The sequence below is a fragment of the Pleurodeles waltl genome, unplaced genomic scaffold (assembly GCF_031143425.1).
Source record: "Pleurodeles waltl isolate 20211129_DDA unplaced genomic scaffold, aPleWal1.hap1.20221129 scaffold_67, whole genome shotgun sequence".
NCBI classification, from domain to species: domain Eukaryota; kingdom Metazoa; phylum Chordata; class Amphibia; order Caudata; family Salamandridae; genus Pleurodeles; species Pleurodeles waltl.
Window position 1 is genome coordinate 2,199,944 of NW_027150384.1, and position 6,000 is coordinate 2,205,943.

Below are 6,000 nucleotides of genomic sequence, written 5' to 3' on the forward strand. Positions count from 1 at the left end.
CTGAAGAGTCAATGACCTGTTCAAAACAGGGCTCAAAGTAGTAATCTTTGTCCTCGTAAGGACTATACATCTCCAGCCCTTGATCATAAGGTTCATAATCCAACATGATAATAAATATCACAGTCCCAGTCCCCAAGGGAAGCAAGGTATTCCCAAGTAAGACACAGCAATATTCAAAATGTTCCAAAGAGTTATTGGGAAACCCAATTTAATTATTGCAGCCCCAGCCTTCCTTGGTCAGGGGCGTCAGAACAAGAATGAAGCTGCACCAGGAACTGGTTCCCAAAAGCTCCAAGACGGGAACGATCCAATAAGAGCAGGATCTCTTAATTGCACCACTCGACAAACCCCCGTTATTGCAGCCTGGGGTTGGCATCAACCGACGTATGGAGAGGGCAGCTGACAAATGCCACTGCCCCTCCCAAAGGCACTTGGCTATGTCGCGTGTCTCACAGTGCACTTCATCAAATGCGTACCGGAAGTCAGGAAAAGAGCTGCCTGGCTTGCCGGCCGCACCACCTAACAAGGCAGAAAGCTAATGCCTCTGAGGAGGCGAAACCCGCTCCGAAAGGGGAATATACAGTTTCCCGTCTGTAATTGCGCAAGGCAGCTAACCGAGGGGAAGCTTTGTGGAAGGAGTTGGGGCGGGCGCAACATGCACCACAAACTCACACGAATAAAAGGGCATGTGCTACAGAACGGCACCTTGCACGGTGGAATACTGGGTCGGCGCAGTTACACAGACATGTTGAAGCCGTACACATTAATGAAAGGGAGAGGCACTTATCTGACTGCAGAGCAGCAAAGAAAGAGGAAGCCAGATGGTGCCTTTCTAGTTTATAGACTGTGTTGGACTGCTATTGGTGGATTATGCGAGGGGCGTGGTTCAAAGCCCCATGTTAGTGCGATTTCTCTGTTTACTATTTTTTTTATTGCCTGCTGTTTTTTGAGTAGTAAAGATTGAAAAGCATGATAGGAGCCTCTGGTCCTGACATAGAATTAATGTGCCTGCTGCACAGAACATGTATCATGCAGATCACAGAACTGCGCGCGAGAGAGCTATGAGTAGCACTATAAACCTGCATTTGCAATGCAATGCGTCTCACATTTGCTTGAGTTAAAGCTATTGGTGTTGTGAGTTTATACCCGGACTTCTCTTGCCACATAAATTGGTCAATCCTGCTCATGATTTGGTATTTTCCTGCCACTTAATTCCGGTGGCCCTGCATATAACTAAAGCACTTCCATTTACCTTCTTCCTCTCTCTGCGGCCAAAAATGAAAATGTTGTCACTTACCATCCTAATTTAAATAGGCCATGTTAATTCCAATAGAATACCACCTTCAGCATCCCACCATCAGAGGTTAAATAAACTAGAAGGCTCACCCAGACATATCAAGATTGTTCAAACAGTCATAGTGTAATAAGGATGTTAAGTTGGCCTGAATCATGGTCATAATTACAATAAGAAAAGATTAATAAAACATATACAATTATCATATTAACCCAATAAAAATCTTTATCAGAAATAGACATTTAGCATTGGACTATAATGCTCAGAACAGCCCCTAGAAAACACCTCAATGAAAAACAGCATTTGTAAGAAACATGTTCATGTTACCATATAGCTTTGCAGTGTAACCATATATTTAGCCCCTAGAAGGCATAGTGCATTATACATTTTCAGAGACAACAGACCTAATGTGATGTTATTACAAACAAGACAGTTAAAACACAAACTACTCTCAGCTGTCAAACAAAAGGTCCAGCCATGACCCACTGCATGGAGGAAGAGGTTATTATTTTGGGGTCCCCACTAACCTAGTGTGGGGACCCAGCGATGGCCTAAACAGAAAGTGCATCATGCTGAACATTTTGGTGGTGGTCCCATTGTCCTAGGACCACCATAGGCTGAGTTATGGGCAAATATGTTTTGAAAAAGCATGCTTGCAAAGCATTATGGGGCGACTTTTCCTGAGTGCAGTGAATATTGTAGAATCGGCTCTCCTGCTGTGCTGGGAGAATAGCATTGCAGATTTCTGTGTTTTTTAGTAAAGCATTTATAAATTATATGTGTTTTTGGGAAAGCTATGGAGGGTGAAGAAGAGAACCAAAAGAAATGATTCTGATTAAGTAACAGTGTGAACAATGTGGCCAGCGCTCTAATACCACTGATGAAGTTTGCGCTGTTGGCGCTGTTCAGGCCATGGTTGCCACGGAGCAAGAAAGGAAGAGATAAAAGAAAAAAAAGTTCACCTATGCTGAATTATATTGGCAATCATGCAATTATCCATGTAACAGGGTCAGTCTGCAAAGTGGTAATAAAAACCGCCTGAAGGCAGGACAAATGTAAAGCAATTACCTATGACATCAAGGGATTTTTGAAAGGCAAGCCCACAAACGAGTTTAAGTGATGGGGGTGAGGTGGAAGTGGTTAAAAGCCCACAATACTTACAACAGGTCAAAGCGCCTGCGTGCTCGACTTAAAAAATGAAATGTATGTCACAGAGGGACTATGGAGAGATGAGGGGCACTGTTGGAGAGTGGTACGGAGGGAATTCATGGAGAAGTAGGTCATGGGAGTGTGGGGAAGGGGGTGCTAAAAAGGACTGTTGCACCAGGCACCACCAACTCTAAAGCTGGCCCTGACCAATACCAGGGGAGGGGGTGGTTCCTCAGTACAGCAGTATTGCTGCAGGCGTACACATGCTTACGCTAGTTATGAGGCCTGATGTGTGGCATGAGCACCAATTTTCCAATTATGCGCCTCTTTCCGAGCCCCTTTCACCCTTCACTTTTCGCCAGGTTTTTCCTGGCAATATGACAATAGAAAAAACTAAAAGTGCGAAACAATAAAAAAATGTTATGCTGGAAATGTGCATCCCAAGACACAGGGCATGTCTTCATTTGTTTGCAGTACAAGGGCCCATATTGATTAAGGTTTTGCGTCACCCCTGCACCTCGCAAGGGGTCACAAGAGAAACATAAAACCCTAAATAAGATTTATCATGCCGTGCAAAGCCACCTTGGTCCTTCATGGCTTGATAAATCTAGAGTAGCACAAGGCCGCGCAAATCCCTGCCTTGCGTTACTGCGCAGCAGGGAGGTGTTCCATGGATGGAGCATGGGTGTTCGTATGAATCCACCCATGGATTTTGTCAAAATGCTGCTCCTCCCCAGGTGGGGCGTAACAAGGAGAAATATCTTTATTTCTCAAAGTTTTTTCCCCTTTCTGTGTGTCCTGTGTTCTGCAGCACACATAGAAGAGGAAAATGCCTCTCAGGATTGTTTTTCTGCAGGACGGTGTCTCTTCCTGCACAAAACAATCCATCCTGCAATGCAGATACCCTTTCAACATGACGCGAGGGTGCCTGCATTGACGCTAGGCAGCAAAAAGTGTGCTACCAGAAGGAAAGGATAGGAATGCGCGGTATAATGTTAAATACTGCGCATTCCTGGCCTCTCACGCCGTGCAGCAAGGTGGCTTGTTGCGCTGCCTGAAAGAGTAATACATCTGCCCCCATTCCTTTGAATTGTAACCTGTTGCTCACTTTAGTTTGAGGGTGTTTGACACATGTGCCCCTTCTGGTGCCCCAAATGACTGACAAGGGCATGCAGTGAGGCTGAGGAGTACTTAAGAAGTTTGTGGTTAATGGAAATAAGGCCTGCTCCATGCTAAAATAGACTTGGCCATGATTGGTAGCCAAGGTGCCTTCAGATGTGATAGTGCAGAATTTATAGACCTTCAATAGTAATATGATAGCTGTAGGAAAGTACCCTCTTTTTGGCATGGTTACCACAAGTTTTTGCCTGCTGTCGTGTGTTGACTGTGTTCACTGGGATCCTTCTAACCAGGATCCCAGTGGCTGTGCTCTCTCCCTCTAGATTTGGCTTTCCCTGACTTTGTACACCCCACAATTGGCATACTTTTGCCCCCATGTAAGTCCCTAGTATATGGTACGTAGGTACCCACGGCATAGTGGCACCAGGGGTTCCCCATGGGCTGTAGCATGTATTATGCCACTCAGGGGAGCCCATGCAAAATGTGCCTGCACCCTTTCACTACAGGTCACTGCACCAGGTCACTGTAAGTCACCCCTATGGCAGGCCCTCCTAGCCCGCAGGGCAGGGTGCAAGTACCTGTGTATGAGGGCATCCCTGCATGAGCAGAGGTGCCCCCACGAACTCCAGCTCTGTTTTTCCAGGACTTCGTGAGTGTGGGGAAGCCATTTTAGCTGTGTACTGGACATAGGTCGCTACCTATATCCAGCTACATAATGGTAACTCTGAACCTAGGCATGTTTGGTATCAAACATGTTGGAACCATAATCTGATACTGTTGCCAGTATTGGTTGTATGATTCCATGCACTCTTGAGGCTCCTTAGTGGATGCCCAGCTTTGCTCCTACCAGTTTGCAGAGTTTTCCCAGGCAGCCCGCGCTGCTGCTTGAGCAGCTCAAACCCAGGAAGGCAGAATAAAGGATTTCCTTTGGGAGAGGGAGGCAACACCCTCTTCCTTTGAAAATAGGTGTTACATGGTTTGGGAGGGTTAGCCTCCCCAAGCCACTGGTATGCTTTGAAGGGCACATTTGGTGTCCTCCTTCCATAACTGGTTTGCACCAGTCGAGGGATCCCAGGTCCCTGCTGTGGCGTGAAACTGGACAATTGAAAGGAGAGTTGCCACTCCACTGTCCATCACCACCCCAGGGGTGGTGCCGAGAGCTCCTCCAGGTAGCCTCTTGATTCTACCATCTTGAATCCAAGGTTGGCAGTGCCCCTGGGAGCATCTGAATGGTCAGGTCAGGCAGGTGACGTCACAGCTCCTTCCTGATAAGTGGTCACCCTGCTAGGTGACCAATCCTCCTCTTAGGGCTATATAGGATCTCCCTCTTGGGTGGGTCCTCAGATGTGACGTGCAAAATTCCAGCAGGACTCCTCTGCAATGTTTACTTTGACTTCTGGTCACTGGAACTGCAATTCACAGGAACCTACAATCTTCACTCTTCAACATTGTTTCTCCGGCTCCTTACAGCAACTGCAACATTTCCCCGGCTGTGCATCCTCTGAGGGTGGCAAGTCTTCAGTCTTCACCAAGAAGCAAGGAGGAATCTCTCTTGAAGTGAAGAAGTCACTCCCCTGCATCCGCAGATACCAACTGTAACGACGACTGGGTGCGTGGGTCCTCTCTCCTGCAACTCTGTGTGGATCCTGCAACACAGGTGGTAGTCTTGAGTGGTCCCCTCGGTCTCCTCTACTAGCTGTCCAACTTTGGAGGTGGTGTGTCTTTCTCTTTCCTTGCAGGGCAGTACCCCTGTGCATGTGACTCTTGCAGGTACTAAGGCTTGTTTTCTCTTCATCCAAGGGATCATCAGGCTCTGTTTAGCCCCTGCCTCCTGCACCCTTCTGTGCAACGCGTAGTCTCCTGCCTGCTGCTCCAGCGATGTTGGACTCCTTTCCAGGTGAACTGAGTGGGCCTCACTGCGAATCCTGTGCCTGTTGCCTCGGAGTTGCCTGTGGGGGCTGCATCCTGGACTTCTGGCTCTCCTCAATGCTGAGGGTCACCTGGGACTCCCTTTCCTGGGTTGAGTCCCCTCGGACCTTCCTGGTCCACAGCAGCTTTGTTACTTCTCTTCTGCAACTCCTGCCTTCACCAAGGCTTGTTGATCGTTTGTTTACACCACTGACAGACTGCAGCTCTTCTACGGACGTGAGACATTGACTGCATCACTCTTGGAACTCTTCCTCTTCTTCTGTGCTGCATAGCCGACTCCTGGTCTTCACCGTCGACCTGGTCCTGCACCTCCATAAGGGTGGGTAGTGGCTCCTGCCCCAACCAGACACTCCAACTGGAACTGAAACTGGACTTGGTCCTCTTCTGTCTGGATCCATCTTCTGTTTCTTTCAGTCTTGTTTGGGTCTTACACAGTCCTTTTACAAAGTTTATCTGTGGGTTTGGAAAAACAAGGTACTTACCTTTTGTCTCCTGGTCACTGGGGGCAC